This window comes from Trichosurus vulpecula, chromosome 3, assembly GCF_011100635.1.
Source record: "Trichosurus vulpecula isolate mTriVul1 chromosome 3, mTriVul1.pri, whole genome shotgun sequence".
NCBI lineage: Eukaryota > Metazoa > Chordata > Mammalia > Diprotodontia > Phalangeridae > Trichosurus > Trichosurus vulpecula.
This window is the reverse complement of record NC_050575.1, coordinates 182,894,862-182,914,613: the sequence shown is the minus strand read 5'-3', so window position 1 is coordinate 182,914,613 and position 19,752 is coordinate 182,894,862.

Here is a 19,752-nt window from a genome sequence, read left to right as displayed (position 1 = left end):
TCTGGAGACTTCAAAGGATTTGCTTACAGTCTTTGCTTAGGTTTGCTATGCCTCTCCCCTCTTTACTCCCTCAACTTCCATGCATAAAATCCCTTTGGAGGTATAGGAAGCTGTTCATTCCATAACCAGAGATCAGGCTTAGACCACAAATGTCTCTGGGGGGAGGGAGCACAATGATTGATGGTCACATACATTTGGATGCAAATACAAGTTGGGGTGGGACATGGTTAGACAGCAATTGTTCTGAAAATTATCCAGGGTTTTCATGACATCATATAAATGGTGAACCTGGTTGTGAACCAGGTGCTTTGACTCCAAATCCATCCTACTTCACAATGCTCAATATCTCCTGCTACTTTCCAATACAAAACCAACACTGAAGCTCTGCAAGCTGAAGACGAATCAGTAATATGATGTGGCAGTCCAAAAGGCCAATATGCTGTTAGGGCGGAACATAATTTCCAGGAACAGGTAGGTGATAGTCCCACCATAGTACACCCTCATCAAACTTTATCTGAAGTCTTGTGCCACAGTTTAAGAAGGACACTGAAGGCTGGAGAGTGTCCAGAGGTAGGTAAGGCAACCGGAATGGTGAAGGGTCTTGAGACCTAGTCATATGCAAATCAGTTGAAGAAACTGCACATGTTTAGCCTAGAGAAGAGAAGACTGAGGGAAGACAGGATAAGATTCCTCAAGTATCTGAAGGGCTGTTATGAGGAAGAAGTTTTAGACTTGTACTGTTTAGCTCCAGAGGACTGAACCAGGAGTAATGAGAAGTTGCATAGGCAAATTTAGGTTTCATGTCAGGTAAAACATCCTAGCAGTTAAGACTATTTAAAAGTAGCATGGACTACCTTAAGAGGTAGTGGGTTCCCCTTCTTTGAAGGTTTTCTGGTAGAGGCTGGATGACCATTTGTCATGTGGTTATCTGTTTTGCCGCTCCTACATTGGTCTCCTGCTCAGTTCTAGCTAAGGCAAGGCTAACACTGGCCATTTGACTTGACTTGGCTATTGTGGTTTCTGTGTCACAACCTCTCCAAGGAAAACAAAATTCTATTTCACCCCAATCTGGCTAGAATAACTTGACTTCTTGCTAATGCAAATGCTCATGCTCAGCATTTTTTCCCTTTATTTTTCCTGATTTTAGCACCTTGGGCTTGTGGAATGTTTATTGTTTTAAATATGAGACAGCCTTTAATGAAAGCAAAGGCTATCAAGCTTAAACTGCTGTGGTGATGCCCAAGGGAACAGAAGGCATATTAGATTTCTTAAATTAATGCATCATTTCACGAGGACTCGCATGCAGTGGAAATGTGGGATTCATGATTCAGTTAAAAGTCATTCATGGGAAACAATTTATAATTATGGAACAAAAGTTATCAAATTGTTCATATCCTTTGACCCAGAGATCCCATTACTGGGCATATGTGTCAAGGAGATCAAAGAAAGAAAGAAATGTTCTACATATGTTAAGATGTTGATAATAGGATTCTGCAGTAGCGAAACAAAACAAAACAAAAACCCAAATAAACAAAAACCTAGAAATAGAGTAGGTGTCCAATGGTTAGGAAATGGTTGGACAAATTGTGATCTATGACGTGCAATGGCCTATTCTAACAAAAAATGAGTATAAGAAAAATAAAGGAAGATGCATATAAACTCTTGCTTAGTGATATCAGCAAAACCCAAAAAAGAGCATACACAATGATTATAATAATGGAAATGAAAATGCTAAAAGAAAGCTGATCTTATACTAATTGAAATGACCAATCTTGGCCCCAGAGATTAGATGATAAAATATACTTGTAGGGGGAGAGGTGAGGACCTATGGGGACAGTATGTTCTATATATTATCAGACATGGTCATTACATTATCTAACCTTTATTTTAGGTTATCTCAATGACAGTTGTTTTTTATATCAACTAGCTCACATTTTCCTCCTATTTTTTCAAACTTTGATTTTGGTTTACTACAACTTGCTGCCTAGTTTTCAGGAAGTCCCCATATCACTCTCTTTTCTAAGTTATTTATTCTCTCTTCAATTCTTCAAGTTTTTATTTCATTTTTAATCTCTTGCTGCATTTCTTCTAAGTATTCATATAGGCCTTGCAGAAAAATCCTATTTTCCCTTTTTCATGTGCTCAAAGCTATTAGAGTTTTTTTCCTCCTTCTCTGAGGGGATTTTAAGATTTTTCAATCATTTCTTTTGATATTAGTCAATGTCTTCTTCAGTTTATTAATTTCTCTAGCTTTAGTTCCTGCATTGGAGCTATGCTTTTGGATACAGTGATTGGCCTTACTTGGTCTATGCCTGGGTCACTTTCTTTTACTGACCTCTTACTCCTGGTTCCCAGTCCCTGGATGAGGGCCCTCTATGGTACCTTAGGACACGGTGAGACGGACCTTAGAGCCCTGAGATGTCCCAGAGCAAGCCATGCCTACATTAGTTGCTACTGCTCCCTAGGATTTCTAAAAACTCCACCCCCCTATCATGGGTTTACCTATCCTAAGACTTTCTCCCCTCTTGGTGTTTCTGAACAAAACCCTGTAGACCACACCTGTTTGGGTCCTTCTCTGGTTGTGCTGAAAGACCATAGTATTGTTTGTCTGCTTTAGAGCTAGCTGGCTTTGCTAACAGCTCTCTTTCCTGTAGGCTGCTGGCTGACTTTTTGTGAAATTCTAAGGAGGAATTTCTCATTAGAGCTCTTGATCATTGTTTATTCCAGTGAGAATTTCAGGGTTTTTTTTTTTCTGGTGTAGGTGTGGGGGAGCTGGCCAGCCTGCCTGTGTTCTGGCATCAGCTGGAAGTCTCACTTGGCCTTTTTTAACTGTTTTTTTTTCTCTTTCCTTTGTTACTAGGACAGATTCAATGCTGGGGTGGGGTATGTGTGCATGTATACATAGAAATGACTAATGTGAAAATGAAAGGCATCAAAGGACATCATTATTATTTTAAAAAGTAATTCATGGGAAACAACAGAAGATACTAAATCCATTTGTCTCTCACAAGGGTGGGGACCCAATGGCCACATGTGGCCCTCTAGGTCTCCGATTTGTTCTAGGAAGTTTGGATTCAGTCAAAGGACCACACTTGAGGACCCAGAGGCCCACATGTGGGTTTTCCACCCCTGCTTCAGGGTAAAATGAGCTTCCCCAGAGCTGCCATAGCCCACAGGGGCTCTGGCCCAAGGCCTTGGGCCATTGCCCTCTTTCAAAGAGCCACCCTGAAAAAAAAAAAACAAACCTACCCTCACTCCCTGTCTGCAATCCCTTTATTTTTTTAAATTAAATTTTCTTTTTATTATGATCTTAACAATTCTCAACAAACATTCCAATATACAAATTACAAACAAGGCCATGTTACATGTAATTTGATTTTTTGAGCATATGTTACATATAGCAAAGTTTACATTTAACAAAATTGCCTTGTTTATGTCCCTTTCTGAATTTGGTTGTTTTCTCTTGTTCTCTGATCTTTCAAATAGGAGCCCCAAGACCCCACATGCTTGAGATCCTAGATAAGGCTCCCAGTGCAAATTCTCTGGGATTCCAGGTAGCCTAAGTCTGAAACATATTGAACTTCAGAGAAAAAGTACTGGGTTTTGATTCAGAAGACCTGGATTCAAAGCCCAGCTCTGTTACTTTAGGTAAGTCATTTAAGCTGTCTGAGTCTCACAGTTTTGTCTTCTGTCAAATGGGAATAAGACTCGAATACCTAACTTACAGGGCTGTAATAAGAACCAAATGAGATAATGCAAGTAAAATTCTTTGTAAACCATCAAGCGCTAAACAAATGAGCTATTTGCTAGTGACTCATTTTGGAATCTTCTCTGAGAGGCAGTTTTAAAGGGGGTGGGGAGGGAGCAGGCAGTACCTGAAGGGAGGAGGGTCGATGACTCAGGGGTGAGAAAGGGTTCTGACCGTCATTTTTGCCACCAGTGGGCCAACCCTGGCTTTCAAAGAGCTGGCACACGTGGAGCCCTAAAGCAGATAGTTAGAACTCCTATTGATATGGCATTTAAAGATTTATGAGAAGTTTTCTTCCTTACAATCCTGTGAGGTAGGGAATGCAAATATCATTAGCTAGCCTTGTTTGACAGATAAGGAAACTGCAGGCAAAGAGATTGAGTGACCTGTCTATGCTCACAGATGAAGACAGCCTGCTTCCAGAGGCATGAGGGCCAAACACACAGAAGGGAACAATGAGGTCCCCAGGTTCCTAGGCTGACAGATCACATGCTCCGGGGTGGTGGGGCAGCCAGACTGCACAGGGAGAAGGCTTTTTTTTTTTGCAGTGACCTGAAGCTCACCCCATACTGAATGTCTCCAAGGGAGAGGATTTCCTTGTACCAAACTTGTTCCTTTTCAAAATACAATGGTTTTTCAGGCCTGTGCTGGGGGCCTCTCTTCGCTGGCTGGCTTTCCCTGACCTTAATACTGATGATTGTATTGACCACAGCTGGCCCAGGCCTTGCAATAGGGGGTGGAGATAGGGTTGAGGAGTGAGCCTGCCCACTCTTTCAGGCTGGACGCAGTTGGCATAAGCAGAGTGGCAGCTTCTATCTACTCATGTGCCTTCTTGCCAGGGTCTGAATTCTGAGTCCTGGAATGCAGGGACCAGCCTGGCTGGAAAGACTCACAAGTGGGTTTGGGAATCACTCCAGCTGCAATGGGTTTAATGTCTTAAGGAGGGGTGTGATCTTGGGCCCTTTCCCAAGAGTAGAGATAGCAGTAGGGGGTTTGATAGTTCACCTCAATACCTGGATAGTCCACCTAGAGAATCAGGGGCTTGTAGATTTGTAGGATTGTCGAGGATAAAACTAGGACCGATGTTTGGCAGTCACAGAGAAATAACATCCTCTCAGGTTTTTGAAAACAGAACGGGGCTGTTTCATCAGGTAGCAGTCTCTCCATCATTGCAAGTGTTCACCGGTTGGCTTTCTCCTGCCTCTCCAATCATACCTGGCACAAGGCTGGGAACATAGTAGGTACTTTCTTGATACTTAGGAGAGACCTAGGTCATATAGTCTAACACATACCTGTACAGGAATCAACTCAGCAAGTGGTCATCTGACTTCCCCTTAGATACCTCCAGTGATTGGGAAATAATTACCTTATAATGCAGTTCATTATGCTTTTGGACCAGCCTAATTATTAAGAATTTTTTGTTAGTCGGTTTTTACTTTAAGCCTAAATCTGCATCTTTGCAACTTCCATCTATTGGTCCTAATTCCATTCTCAAGGAACAAGCAGAGCAAATCTAATTTCCCTGTGACATTGGACTTGAAGACTGCTACCTTTGAATCCTTCCCTCCATTTCCTAAATTTTCTCTTCTGTAGGTATTCCCATTTCCTTACACACAGACTCACACAGCCCAGTTTCCAGAATTCTCACCACCATTCTGCTCATATCCTGTGGGCGTACCCAACATACCTTTCTTATTTCTAAAATATGGCACCTAGAAATGAATACAATATTCCAAGTATGGTTATGCCAGCACAGAAATGGTGGATTCTCCCAGCTTGGAAGTCTTTAAGTAGGGGCTAGAAGACCACTTATCAGGTATGGATCCTTTCCAGGTATGGGTGGGACTCGAATCTCACTAGATAATCACCATAGCACTTTTTAACTCTCAAAGTCTGGGATTTTGTGTGACCACAGTGGGTCTATCACCTCCTCTCTATTGCACATGATGCCTCTATTCATGCAAATTGTATATTGGGTGTTTTTGGTTGCCATGTCACACGGCTGACTAAAAGTAAGTCTGCTGTCCTCTAAATTACCCCCTGCCAACTAACTTTTTTTACAAGGTTTGTTTAGTCACATATTTTTTATCTCTTACTTTGCAGAGGTTTTAAAAAACTGAAATGCATTTTTAGACTTGTCACTGTTGTTTCTATACCCTCCCATAGGTCTTCCAGAGACCATGCCCTGAAGGAGTTTTGGCACTGGCTCCAGGACCAGCCTGTCCTGATGAATAAGACAGAGCAAAAGGAGGTGCCTCTATTAAGTACCGGAAGGGGGAAGGGTACATCTAGGTGGCCCCAGACCTGACACTGCTTTCTCTCCTGATTGGTGAATCCCTTGCCCAGGCCATCACTTCAGGAGGGGCCCAGGCCACCCGCACTTCATTCGCAGATCAACTCTCAGGACTTCATCTCCTCACTAGTAGCTTTTCCCCCACGTGGGTACTTTCTTCTCTTCCAGCCTCCCTTTATGTGTACTCTCCATTAGAATGTAAGCTCCTTGACCATTTGCTTTTATTTGTATTCCAACCCTAGTTTTAAGCAGAGTATTTGGTACCTCTGGTACATCAAAGAATCTGGTCCTGGGTGGCTAGGTGGGGCAGTGGATAGACTGTATGGCTTGGTGTCAGGAAGACCTGTGTTCAAACCCAACCTCAGACACTTACTAGCTGTGTGACCCTGGGTAAATCACTTAACCCTGTTTGCTTCAGTTTTTTTTATCTGTAAAAAATGAGCTGGAGAAGGAAATGGCAAACCACTCCAGTATGACTGCCAAGAAAATCTTGAGTGTGGTCACAAAGACTTGGACATAACTGAAAAAGAACAGCACCTCTTTCACTAGGAATTATAATTAAATCAATACTACCATTGCTTTTGGGGAAAAATGTGTCAACCAGTTATCCTGTCCAGGACACAACTCCCCTATATTATTTGTTGTCTCTTATTAGAATGTAATCTCCTTGAGGACAAGGACACAATCTCTCTCTCTCTCTCTCTCTCTCTCTCTCTCTCTCTCCCTCCCTCCCCAGTGATTTAGCACAGTGTTTGATACACAATAAACATATACTTTCTTTTCTTACTTATCAATTACTTTATATTTATCCCTATTAAATTTCATAAAGTTAGATTCAATCCATTGTTCTGACTGTTGAGGTCTTTTGGGATCCTGATTTGGTCATGCAACATACTAGCTATCCTTTCCAGCTTATATATTGACCCAGGTTGGACAGAAGAACTTGGATAGCATCACTATTGGTAACAGTGGCTGGGGGTTCCACCATACATCTCATTCTTTTCATTTTTCTCTTTCCTTCTCTCTTTTTCTTTTCTTCTTTTCCTCCATCTAGACCCCATCCTCCCTGTATTTCCTTCCTTATTTCACCTAACTGATGCCTAGTCCTGTCAGTGACTCCCTGCATGATTCCTGACCAGCAGTCAGTATATCAAGGTCCAGTAGACTGAAAAAGCTGAGATAAAAAAGTCCAAAGGAATCAGTAGATCCTGTGTCCCAATATATATACATACCCCAAGGCAGCCCAAGGCAGGAAGCCTACTGTAGGACTGAAGAACCTACTCTTCCTGAACCAACTTGGAGAACAGGCTGTGTCTGCTCCCTTCTGGAGGAGTCTGGAATTGAAGTTAGCTTCCTCAACTTTTGTAACCCATGTTTTAGCCTTTCCCAGACATGATATTGTCCTATTAAATGCTCCTGGGTTTCCAAGTCTGGAGGGTAAAAATCTAGGCCCTTAAAAAAAAAGGAAAAAGTGCTAGTCATCAAATGGAAGGTCAGTGATTTTACTGGTGTGGGTATTCCCTCATCAGTGTAGGTCTTCTCCCCTCTGTGCCTTAGTAGATAGATAGTCTTTACAAGTTTCAGTGGCTAAAAAATTCATGGCCTGGTGGCCAGCCCTTTGCTGGCGAGTTACTCTCAATTTAGATAGGCCAGTTCTTGGTCTGTCATTGAGTCTATACTTGAAGCCTTTCCAGTCTGGTCGGCCCTGCCAGACCTCACACTCCACTGGGATAGCCTTTGAGGAGCCAGGGTCACCTCCACCATTAGGCATTTGAAATGGATTTTTGAAGAGGTAATGAAAATCACATTAATGAAAATCTGTAGCCAGAAATCCCTTAGTTCTTCAGAGAAGGAAAGCTAGAGGCCATGTGTGGGAATAATATGACCAGGGGAGTATGGAGAAGTGGTATTGGTGGTTAGGAGAAGCAAAGGGTCCCTTGGCCACTGCATGGCAAGGGGTGACTTACCTACAGAAGAAGCATGGCTGCCCCGACAGCTTTCAGCTGAACCTAAGGGCTGAACTGCTGACCCAATGACCTATTCAGCCTGATGCTCTACCCACTTGAGACTGACATTTTCTGAATACCACGTTTGGGCTAATGGATGCTTGGGGTGATGTGCCAAGAGATGGCGTCTGGTGCTGTTTGCTAGCTCCAGGATGTCCTGCCAAGGAGCCTGTCAGGCAGGAGGCAGCTGGTTTGGCTGCTGAGGGGGAAGCAGGCCCTGAGCCAGGAAAGCCAGTGAGGATGGTTCTCTGGAACCACACGGTGGCTGATTAGCAGACTGCAGGGAGAAGCAAGCCTGGGTCTGTTCTCATGAGGGCCAGTTGCTTCTTTACACAGGCTGTTGAAAGATGTAGGGTGAACAGTTCACTTTGTTTTCTCTCTAAATACATAGTATGAAATGCTAAACATAGACTTTGTTCTCCTAAGGCACTCTCTTTCACATCATCTTTCTCCCAAAAGTTGTTTGATGATTTGGCCCACATGTAAATGTGTCACTAGTTTTATGTAAATAAAAAGGTATTCTAGCTTTATGTCAGTTTGGATATATGGGGAAAAGTTAGCTAAGGTGGATCTTAATTTGTGCCATAATTGTGTGTCTGAAAAGTTCTTTGTAAATAGAACTTGTATAGATATATTCTATTTTAAATGCACAGGTATTTAAGCTTCCTCTTATGAATCCTTTTGTAAAGTGAATTATCACTCCCTAATTTTTATGTTTTATGTGTTAAAATTTAGGGTTGTCAGGTTTTCCTGAAGTTGGGGCAAACCTCTATTTATAATGTTCATAGAGGTTTCCCCTTGATAGTACAACCATTGTCACCAGCATATAGTGACTCCGTGTCCATAGCCGGTGGATTGTTTAATGTGACCTATAGAAAAGAGTGGGCCGCTAGGTGGTGCTGTAGAAAGAACACCAGGCCTGGAGTCAGGAAAACCCGAGTTCAAGATCAGCCTCGGACACTTACCAGCTGTGTGACCCTGGCCAAGTCATGTAACCCAGTTTGTCTCAGTTTCCTCACCTGTAAAATGAACTGGAGAAGGAAATGACAAACCACTCCAGTATCTTTGCCAAGACAGGCCCAAATGAGGTCATGAAGAGTTAGACACGAATGAAATGACTCAACAACAACAAAATAGAAAAGAGTGGTTGTAGACCAAGCGTACCTGTTAGGTGTGTGCAGCTGTAGCAAGTTACCAAGGAGAACTTGTGTCCAGAAGCAGCCCACAATATTGAAAATATATAAAGGTGAAAAAGAAGATACTGTGAAAATTTGAGAAAATGGACAGACAGGCCCAGTTCCCTGAAGCACTTGGGTGGTGTAGTAGGTAGGGTGCTGTGCTCTGAGACAAGACCTGAGTGTGTTCTGCCTCAGATGTTAACTAGCTCTATGACTCTGAGCAAGTTACTTCACCTTTCTCAGTTTTAGTTCCTTTATCTGTAAAATGGGGATAGTAATACCTACCTCATTGGGTTATTGTGAGGACCAAGTGAGATGACACATAAAGCGCTTTGCAAACCTTAAAGTGCTGCATATAAATGCTAGTTATTATTAAATATAATTATTAGTTCTATGGGAACAACAAGAAGCCTTCCCTTGCCTCAAGTAGATCCCTTAGGGAGGAATTATGTGGGGAAAGAGGAGCAAAAATTATACTGAATGAAGAAGCGTGAATGGGCTGTAGTTTGGCTTGAGGAAGGGACTACCTATGCAGAGAAAATCATCGACCTTTCAAAGGATGAGAGTTCAGCAAGGAGAAGGTTGATGTTTCCACAGAGCTTACCCCCTTAATACCAGATCCAGATGTTTCAAGGCTCCTATGACTGAAACACATAGCATATGTTTCCCCCAGCCCCCAAACAAAACATAGATGTGTTTAAACCCAGAGTTTGTGTTTATAAACAGTGGGTCTGTAAACATTTGGTGAACTCTCAAAAAATACTGAGCCATTTTTATTAATAAACACTCATCTCTGTAATCCTTGTCCTGTATCAAATTTCAGTAAAATCATGGGATCATAGACTTAGAACTGGAAGGAACCTCGAAGCTGTTTCAGCCCAACTCTTTCATTTTACACATAAGGAAACTAAGACCCAGAATTTAAATGACTTGTTCAAGCTCATACAGGTAATTCGTTGCAGAGTTAGGATTTGAACTCCAGTTCCTTCGCCTATAAATTCAGCACTTTTTCTACAGCACGGCACTGACTCACTGAGAACCACTGAAAGTCACAGGCTGTATGCCCATTTGAAAATGTTTATTGTTGCTATTTTAAAAAATTGACCCACAGGATGAAATTAATACTGAGCCACTGCTTAGTGGTGCCTGACACGTAGTAGGTGGTTAATAAGTGTCCACTGATCGATCAGTTGATCTTCAACATAACAACATTTGTCAAAATTAGCCAGCTTCTCTGAAAGTTATTGCAAAATGGAAAGATAACAAATGTGGGATTCTGATAAGGCAAGGGAAAACCAAATAAAACAAAAGATTTTGCTTCATTTAGCCAAGTTATGTCTTGGTTTCAAACAATCATTTGTATCGAGCACCTACCATGAGCTCAACGTTGTGTAAGATACAGTACAGGATTCAGAAGAAATTTAAGACTTGGTCCCTAGCTACAGGAAACAAGAGAGAGCAGTACAGGACAGCACATTGAATCATATGAAGTGAATCACCTAAGAGGAAGGAGTCATCACAGAAAGGCGTGGTCCCTGAGAGTTGAAGAAGTTCTGCTTCATGGAGGAGGTGAGATTTGGGCTGGGCTTTGAAGGAGAGGCAACATTTGGATGCATGGACAGGAACTAGGAGAATATTTGAAGTGGGAGAAAAAAGAATGAGAAAAACTTTATTTTGTTCATATTTGGCATATCAATAAGGTATAGACCCTCCCATAAGTTTCCTGGACTAACAAAGCGAAGACTGAGTTTGAAAGCAAAGCTGTGTAGTGTTTAGGATGAGAGAGTATGAGGTATGACAACACGTGCAGCTTGAGCAAAAGAGGGAAGAGAGAAAGGGGAGCCAACTCCATGGAGACTGTTCAATGGTGTAGAAAGTAACTGGGCATCCCTTAGGGAGGTCAGCATTATAGTCAATGGCAGCCAAACAGGAATATAGCGATTGGATTAGAGAAAGGACCCGAAAAACAGTGGATTCTCTCCACCTCAATTGAGTAGAAATGAAAGACATTTTTTTTCCTCCCTCCATCTGTTTGGTAGGAGCTTAAAAACAAACAAAACAAAACCGCCAAACCTACCTGTGTCTTATTTTTCTGTCCATCAGGACAGGATGTTGATGGTGTTTTGGAAGACATTCTCTTTTGTGAATAAATTAGTTTGACCCCTTTTTCTGTTTGTTTGTTTTTTTAAGAGGGGGTAGGCAGGGCAATTGGGGTTAAATGATTTGCTCAAGGTCACACAGCTTGTAAGTGTGTCAAGTGCCTGAGGCTGGTTTTAAACTCAGGTCCCTCCTGACTCCAGTTCCGGTGCTCTGTTCACTGTGCCACCTAGCTGCCCCATTGATCCCATTTTCTGAAGGCATGTCATTATGGAGATCAGAGTGTGCGAGGAGGTGGTGGTGGTGGTGGTGGTGGTGGTAGAGGTAGTGGTGTGGGCAGGTCAGTCATGAAACTTCTTTGCATTTCTCTCTGATGGGACCTATAGTTCTAGGGCGGGAGATTAAAAAACCTCCCTATGGACTATCCAGTCACAGATTAGTTTTATAAATGGTTCTGAAACTCTTCCAAGAAAAACTCTAAAACTTGAACTCAGGATTCAAGTTACCACATTTTTCTGAATGAATGGATTAGAGGAATGGTGTTTGTAGGATGTGAGCACAAGTCAAGGATGCTAAATCCTCCTTTTCTCTAAGGCAGGTAGACCTAGGAAGGATTAGAGGAGAAAATGCAGCTTTTGAGCTGGCCAGTAGGCTTGGTCCATAAGGATTTCAATGCCTTCCTTTTTTAATTGGGAAGGGAAAGTGAGAAGAGTATAGCATGTCTTCCTTTGAAAGACATTGTACCCAATCCTTCCCTCCCCACTCCATGCTTCACAGTGACATCTAACGTTACAAAGGATGGGAGAGAAGGCCAGGTGACTCAGGAGTACAAAAGGGCTTTGGCAGTTGGTGGGAAGGGGGAACATAAAAGAGTTGATTCAGCAGAGCTGGTGGGAGTAAGGAGGCCTGAGGATGCTGGGAGGAGCACAACCAAAAGTAAAGAAAAAGATTCTCTTCTCACCAAGGCCAACGTCAGAAAGCTCTTTTTCCAGGCAGGGACAATTGCTAGTGGGGATAGCCTCAGATTCTCATTGCCCCTTGGCTCTCCAGGGAACTGCCCAGAAAGGACATCATCTTTTAATAGTAGAGCCCTGGCACAGACCTTCTGTTTTAGGCTTCATTCAGAGCATTGTGGAAAACAGAGTTGTGGGAGAAAAGATCGTGGCCCCTTGGCCTCCACCTTGTCCTATGGACATGTACATTCGTTTTCCACCTGGCCCCTGGCCATGTGGCTCCACCCTTCTCTAGGGAATTTTAGCCTTTTTAAAAGTAGACTTTTGGTGAGAGAATAAAGTGACCTGACCCTTCTTGCCCATTCTGAGCTGGGCTTATATGGATGTGTTGGTAAGCAAAATGGGCTCCTTAGCACTTAGTTTAACAAGTGCCCTTGAAGAGTTTGGCTTTTGTTTGCTTTGATTAATTCAGTATATTTCATTGAGTCTTACTAAGGGCTAAGCCCCAGGGCCCAAACCCCTATTAGGTGTAAAACCTTAGTGGGTGTGGATTGGTGACTAAGGTGGGGCCCAAGGTGGGGCTAACTCCAGGGAGGGCCTAGTTTACAGGTCTGGGAGAGCAGAGGCTCTTAGACCACGTGGGTTTAAGTTACCGATTCTAGGTCACGAGGCTGAGTCGCATGTGTGACGCACCCCTGATGCTGAAAAAGATATAAAAACCAGGGGTTGGCTGTCTGTTCCTTGGAGCTCTCTTACCCACAGCAGTGGTGGTGCATGTGACTCTGGGCCAGCCCTTGTTCTGAGCTCCCAGGCTGAACCTAGATGTTGGTAACTACGAATTGTGTTGGATCTGTCTGTTGATGTTTGTAATTTGTTTGTATTTTGCTCTGAAGTTCAGTGTGCTGGATTTTTCCCCTGAACTAAGTGAATGATATTTGTATGCTGAATTAAAGTAAGCTTGCCAACCCCTTCACCTTGCTTTCCTTAGTTAAGCAGATCAAAAGAACCTGTGCTGTTGGCAGTTTTCTGGGTGCTGGCTGTGGGTGGATCTTACACCCCCACAGCAGCTGCTAGCTGGATTGTGGAAACAATGGAGCACAAAATAAGCCTGTTTACTCCACAGGTATACAGAGTCCTAATTAATGAGAAGTCTCTCCACTGAATGTCTTTGATTTTTATAAACAGAATAGTAACTCAAACTCTATCGTTATTCTATTGTCATCCTACTCATCAATGTTCAATAAGCATGTGAGACATCAGAGGCTGAGCAAAGATGGACAGTTTTCTCAGAGCTGAATTTCTAAGAGGTGATCCTGACTGGGTCACACAGAGAGGGGGGCATATCTCATGCACTGGTACCTCACTACACCAGCTCTAGAAAACTTTTGGTTCAGGGAGGCACAAACTTTGCTCAGCCAAATGAATAAATATTATTTGCGAGTCACTGATGTGGGATCTTGTGAAAGGACCTTATTAACAAAAAGGGCAAAGAAATTCAACTTCTCTGCATCAGATGTTATTTGAGCTTTGCTTTTTTTTATGATGTTGAATGCTTTCAGTTCCAATTAGAGACTTGGGAAATAGAAACTTCTGTCCTTTCTCGAACAATAGTTTACTTCCTGGCGGAAAGCAAGGCCTGATTTGTCTTCCGTTGTTTACTCTTGGCTGATTAGCACTACTTGGAAGCGTCAAAGCTTTCTCTAGGACATCTACACCAAATCTTTCCATAACTCAATGTGCTGGAAAGCAGATTTTAGCCAATAACTCTAGAGTAGAGGATAACATGAAGAAATTCTTTCATTCCACACAGACATATGGAGTGCCTGCTGTGAAAAAGGTACCAAAGGAACCCTCTCCCTCCAATACTGTGAAAAAGGGGGCAGCTAGGTGGTGCAGTGAGTAGAGCACAGGCCCTGGAGTCAGGAGGACCTGAGTTCAAATTTGACCTCAGACACTCGACACACTTACTTAAAGCTGTGTGACCTTGAGCAAGTCAATTAACTGCAAATGCCCTACCTTTCCACCTCCAAAAAACAAACCCAAAAAACCAAAAAAAAAATACTGTGAAAAAGGTACCATGGTCAGTCCCAAGTACATAGTCCCTGCCTTCAAGTATCTGACCCATGACCAGTAGGGCATGGAAAATGGATGCAAAGTGCCAATTCAGCACCCTAGACTTTGGTTACTGAAATAGCTTTGGATGCCTTGCTCCTGGCATGCTTTCCCCCAGAGACTCTCTCGAGTTGGCTCCCTATAACCATGTAAGGGCAGTGTTATCTTATTTCACCTTAGTTCGGCTCATTCCCTTTCTTGGTTTGAGAAAGGAACTATTCTTATCCCTGGGCAGCTAGGGGGCATTTTGCCTATCATAAGTCCTTGGCAAAATTATCTTTAAAATACCTCTCTGGAGGAATCTCAGGGAAACTTATTAAGCACTGTTTTTCTTGGGAAAAATTCAGGCCATACTCTGACCTTCTTCTTAATTTTTAGGGAGTCTTAACTTGTTTTTTATTTCAAAAATGACTTTTTTTCCCTTTTGTCTGAATACTGCTCTAGTCTCCTCTTCTGCCTCCTGTCTGTTTAGTCTTTCCTTCTCTTAACATACGGTTTTGCGGTTTTCAAATAAATTGAATCTGAAGGATGGGACAGCAGCTCTAGAAATGCTGATTATTTTCTAACCTGTGGCCTAGTCCCCCTACCCTGTCCCACCCACCCACCCAAGACTCTGGCCACACACAAACCAAGTTCAGTTCTGGGTTACAATCCCAATAGTGTCACCTCCTTTAGGTTCATTCTAGTGACTGACCCCAAGAAAGTAATTTTCTCTTTTTGGCTCATTGTCCTTACCTGGAGTTACTCCAGGAAAAATTTCCAAATATAGCTTATATTTGGCTTGTGTTTAGATTTTCTCAGATGTGGGCATCAGAGTCCCAGTTCTCATGCAGGAACTCAAGGCGGTAATGCATGTAAGTAGATCAGTTTTTATTTTACCTCACAGAAAATTTGGAACATGCAAAGGGCTCAAATGGATCTAGAAACTGATACAGGAACGCATACAGCACCCAAGTAGCTCATCAGCTTCCTGAACTTGGGGTTGCATTTAGGATGACCTTTTGACATTCTGGTGGCTCCCTCGCCTTCCCTACATGAAATATTGCAGGATCAAAGTATCTCTTTGTGTTTTGGATTCTCCACCATCCCCCCCAAAACAAGCATACTTTGGGGCTGCTAAGCAAGCACCTTCCCACAGGGCCTATACTGTCTAAATAACATGCTGGCTTTTCTACTTAAGAAGGATGCTGCTCAAGAACTACATGGGCAATCTTCTTCAAAGAAATATACTACACGGAGAAATTTCTGTCTCTCTCTGGCTTGATACCTGAACTCTTGATTTTGGGGTTGCCCATAAGACAATCCTAAGGGCTGATGCTACCTAAGAAATTTACCCTTTTTGCTCAAAGGCTAGATTCTCCCATCATACTGGTTAGGGAACTGAAAATCTACCATCTTCTATCCAGGATTTTGAAATTTATGAACACTGTCTATGAACTACCCCCTCAGACCAAAAATGGTCATTTAAATATTATCCCTACCATGTGCTTCTGCAAGAAATCTGTCAGTGCCTTAATTGCTATCCCTTGGATGGGGAAAATCTGCTTTTAGGGAAAGTACATACAACTTCCAGGTGCCTCTGCCACAAAGCAGCTATTTCTAGTTCTTGGGGGGAGGGGGGAGACTGTGCACAGGCACAAGTTTTTTTCCCCCAGGACCAAGCCTACTCTGTACCATGATGGTATGTCTTCTAAAGAGAGAAAGGTAAACAAGAAATAAAAAAGACAGCTGGTCTGTCAGCTTTCTTTGGGGCCATGGCCCCATGAGGTTTGTGATCAACCAGTCAGAGGGTGAGAAGATGAGTTACATCTTCCCCTCTCCCTCCAATAATATCTAATTATAGGGCTTGTCCCCAACACAGCTAAACCTACTTTCATCCATGGTCACCTTCCATTCTCCCGCTCCATCCCATTCTGCTACTGAGTTCCCAGTCTTCCTCCTTTTGTGTTAGCTGTTGGTCCCTTAGGGGCAGTTATAGTGCAACTGTGACCCAGGGAACCCCCTCCCCAACCCTAGCAGCTGCTATTCAGGTAATGTTGGGAAAATCCTTGACACTTTCAATCTACTCTCCACCACCAGATTATGGCTGCATCAGGTGTCCCTTGGAGAGTGAGTTTCAGGGTAGTAAATAATGAATAGCCAATAGTAAACAGCAAGCTCATCCTCTTTCATTTTGAGTGGGACAGAAGGCATTGCATGGAATGAGCAGGCATCCATGAGTTGTGAACTGCTTTGCAGATCTCATTATACTAGCTTTCTCTCCAAATTCATCTCTGCTCTAATCCTCTATATTGTTGTTGAGGGCATCACTAAATTTCTAGTCATCCAAGTTGATTTAAAGGTGGGGTTGAAACCACCCTACTTCATTTTAGGCTTGATTCCCTAATTCTGAGTTAAGAACATGTCTCAGTCAATCAGTCATTTGTTGGCCCTAAACAAAATGCTAAAACTTCAAATTGGAATGATTGGTGTTGCACAATAATTGTGTTTGGATGGGCCAAGAAAACTTGGCCATGCCAAAGGGATCATCTATAAATTATCAAGTTAGTTGAGAAGGGATTCATTCCAGAAATTAGAAGGAGCAGGGAATTCTAGCTGAACCAATCTGAAAAGAAATCACCTGGGTTGGAGAACAGTGAAGGGGAAAAGATCTTCCTTCCCTTTTTCCCATCTTTGGCCAGAGGAGGACCTTTCCAGCTTCATAGGGTCTAGAAGATTTTGGACTTCTCATCATTCCTTCTGTGTCCTAGCAGCATCTCTAGATCAAGGGATAGCAGTGTCTGCATTGTGAGCCAAGGATGCAGATTTACAATACTTAAGAGGGAAATTCTTGGGTACCCTACAAATAGGAGAAAAAGAGTTCTAGCAACCAGGACCTGTGAGCTACACCTTTACCACTTATTCTCTTATATTTGAGCCAACTTTCTCTTGTACTCCCTGTGTCACAAACTTGAGGTAGGGATGTTTGGTACCAAATGTTCTTAATGTACCACTTCAGTAAATATACCATTTCTAAACACTACCTATGGCTGGCTGACTAAATTGATTCCCAGCTGAAGACCTGGGGATGGGGGAAGCAAACCAGTGGGGCTAAGCCAATGGCATTAGACAATCATCGTGGAGATGTAGCCATATTCTGAGCTCCTGATGCTTCAGTGGCAGTGGGTATGAGGATACTCAGAGCTTATGTGGGCAACATTCTGAATCAGTGTTATTCTCAGTTCCTCACTCTTACACATATTCACAGCAATTGTCAAGTCTTGTCATTTCTATCTCAACTATATCTCTTACATCTGCCCCTTCTTTCCTTTCACAAAACCACCACTCTATTTAAGGCCTTCATCGCCTCTCTCTTGCACTTGCAATGGCTTCTTAATTGTTATCCTTACCTCAATCTTTCTCCTCTTCAATCCACCTGTCATGAAGCTTCAAAAGAGATTTTCCTAAAGTGAAGGTATGATGTCACCCCTCCCACTCCATAAACCTCATTGGCACCTTATTGATTCTAGGATAAAGTATAAATTTCTTTGTGTGCCATTTAGTCTCCCTGACAACCTGATTCCAACCTATCTTTCTAGCCTTATAATACATTATTCCCCTTCCTACATTTCATGGTCCTGGCAAATTGGCTTCCTTCCTGTTCTTCATTCTTGTACGAAAACAACTAAAACATTTAAACATGACTAGGGAATTAAGATTTGATATCATCCATTCAGCAGAACCACATAGAGAAAGAATGGATTTATACTGAAAATTTTCTGCTGAGTTGAAATCTGTGGCAATTTACCTTCACTTGCTGTTTTTGCTTTATGTATGGTGAATAGCTTTGTACAGACAAATATGACTCCTGCTGATAAGCTGGTATGTTCTCTGGCTGTTAGGACCTATTATCTGATTTTTGTATTGTGTATCTTTCAATAAAATGGCTTGAAAAAGAAATTCATCTGGTTGGCTAGCTACACTGGTTAAATTAAATGAATAATTAATTACTAACAAGCAACTATTATTGAAAAGTTTTTCTTATCCCCCAGGACATACCAGGGATTTAAAAAAATTAATGAAGCATATTCAGCCACATTATTCTCACTAAAAATATTATAGCTAACAATATTTTAGTGAGAACAATAAGGCTTTGGCACCATTAATGTATGGCAGAAAATAAAGGGGAGAAGAGGGTAGTAGAGGAGAGAAGAAAGAAGGGGAAGGGAGGAGAGGAGAAAACTTTTTTCTCCCAAGAGTAATTCCCTTTCAGGGTCCTCCTCTGCTACTTCTGGCTCCAGATTGAACTCACTCACCTGAACTCCCTAAATTTGTCCAGGGTTTAGCTTTTTAAAGTCCTAGAATGGCATGTCCAATTTTTGCTCTTCCAATGAGTTTCCTCCCTATAAATCCATCAAATAAAGGCATTCACTCTTTATAAAGGTTGTTAACACCCTATTAACTCATCTGCCTTTTATTCTTTGCTTTCTGTGAGTATATCAGTTATGGTGGTGGTGGTGGTGAGAACAAAATCCTTCCCTCCTTACATACGTGATACATTAGTAGAGTAAATACTTTATAAATAAACGCACATATATTGTGGAGGTCCTAAGATTTGTTTGTATGTGATACTCCATAGGGTATGATCCCGTGGAATCCCAGCTAGGGAAGCATCTGTTTTTTTTAAATTTATTTTTAGTTTTCAACATTCATTCCACAAGATTTTGAGTTACAATTTCTCCCCATCTCTACCCTCCCCACCCCAAGATGTCATGGATTCTGATTGCTCCTTTCCCCAGTTTGCCCTCCCTTCTATCACCCTGTTCCCCCCCACCCCTATCACTCTTCCCCTTACTTTCTTGTAGGGTGGGATAGATTTCTATCCCCCATTGCCTGCCTGTATATCTTATTTAAGGGAAGCATCTTAAAGGCAGCTCTGATCATTGAGAATTGATGAGGAGTTCTGTGTCCTCTCATCAAAGTGTGAGTAGGCAGCTTACACATGGGGAGGAGTCCTTCAGATGCTTCCAGTCAAAGGCCTCCATCCTGTAATGTGATCAAGGTGATTAGGGAATTAATAGTAATAAAACCTAGTATATATTTAGTGCTTTAAGGTTTTCAAAGCTCTACAAATATTGTCTCATTTGATCCTCATAACAACCCTGAGAGATTTTTTTTGTCGTTGCTCAGTCGTGTCTAATACTTCGTAACCCCATTGGAGGTTTTCGTGGAGAGGATAAAGGAGCGGTTTACCATGTTCTTCTTCGGCTCATTTTACAGATGAGGAATTGACGCAAACAGGGTTATGACTTGCCCAGGGTAACACAGCTGGTAAATGTCAGAGGCCAGATGAGTCTTCCTGACTTCAGGGCCAGCACTCTACCCA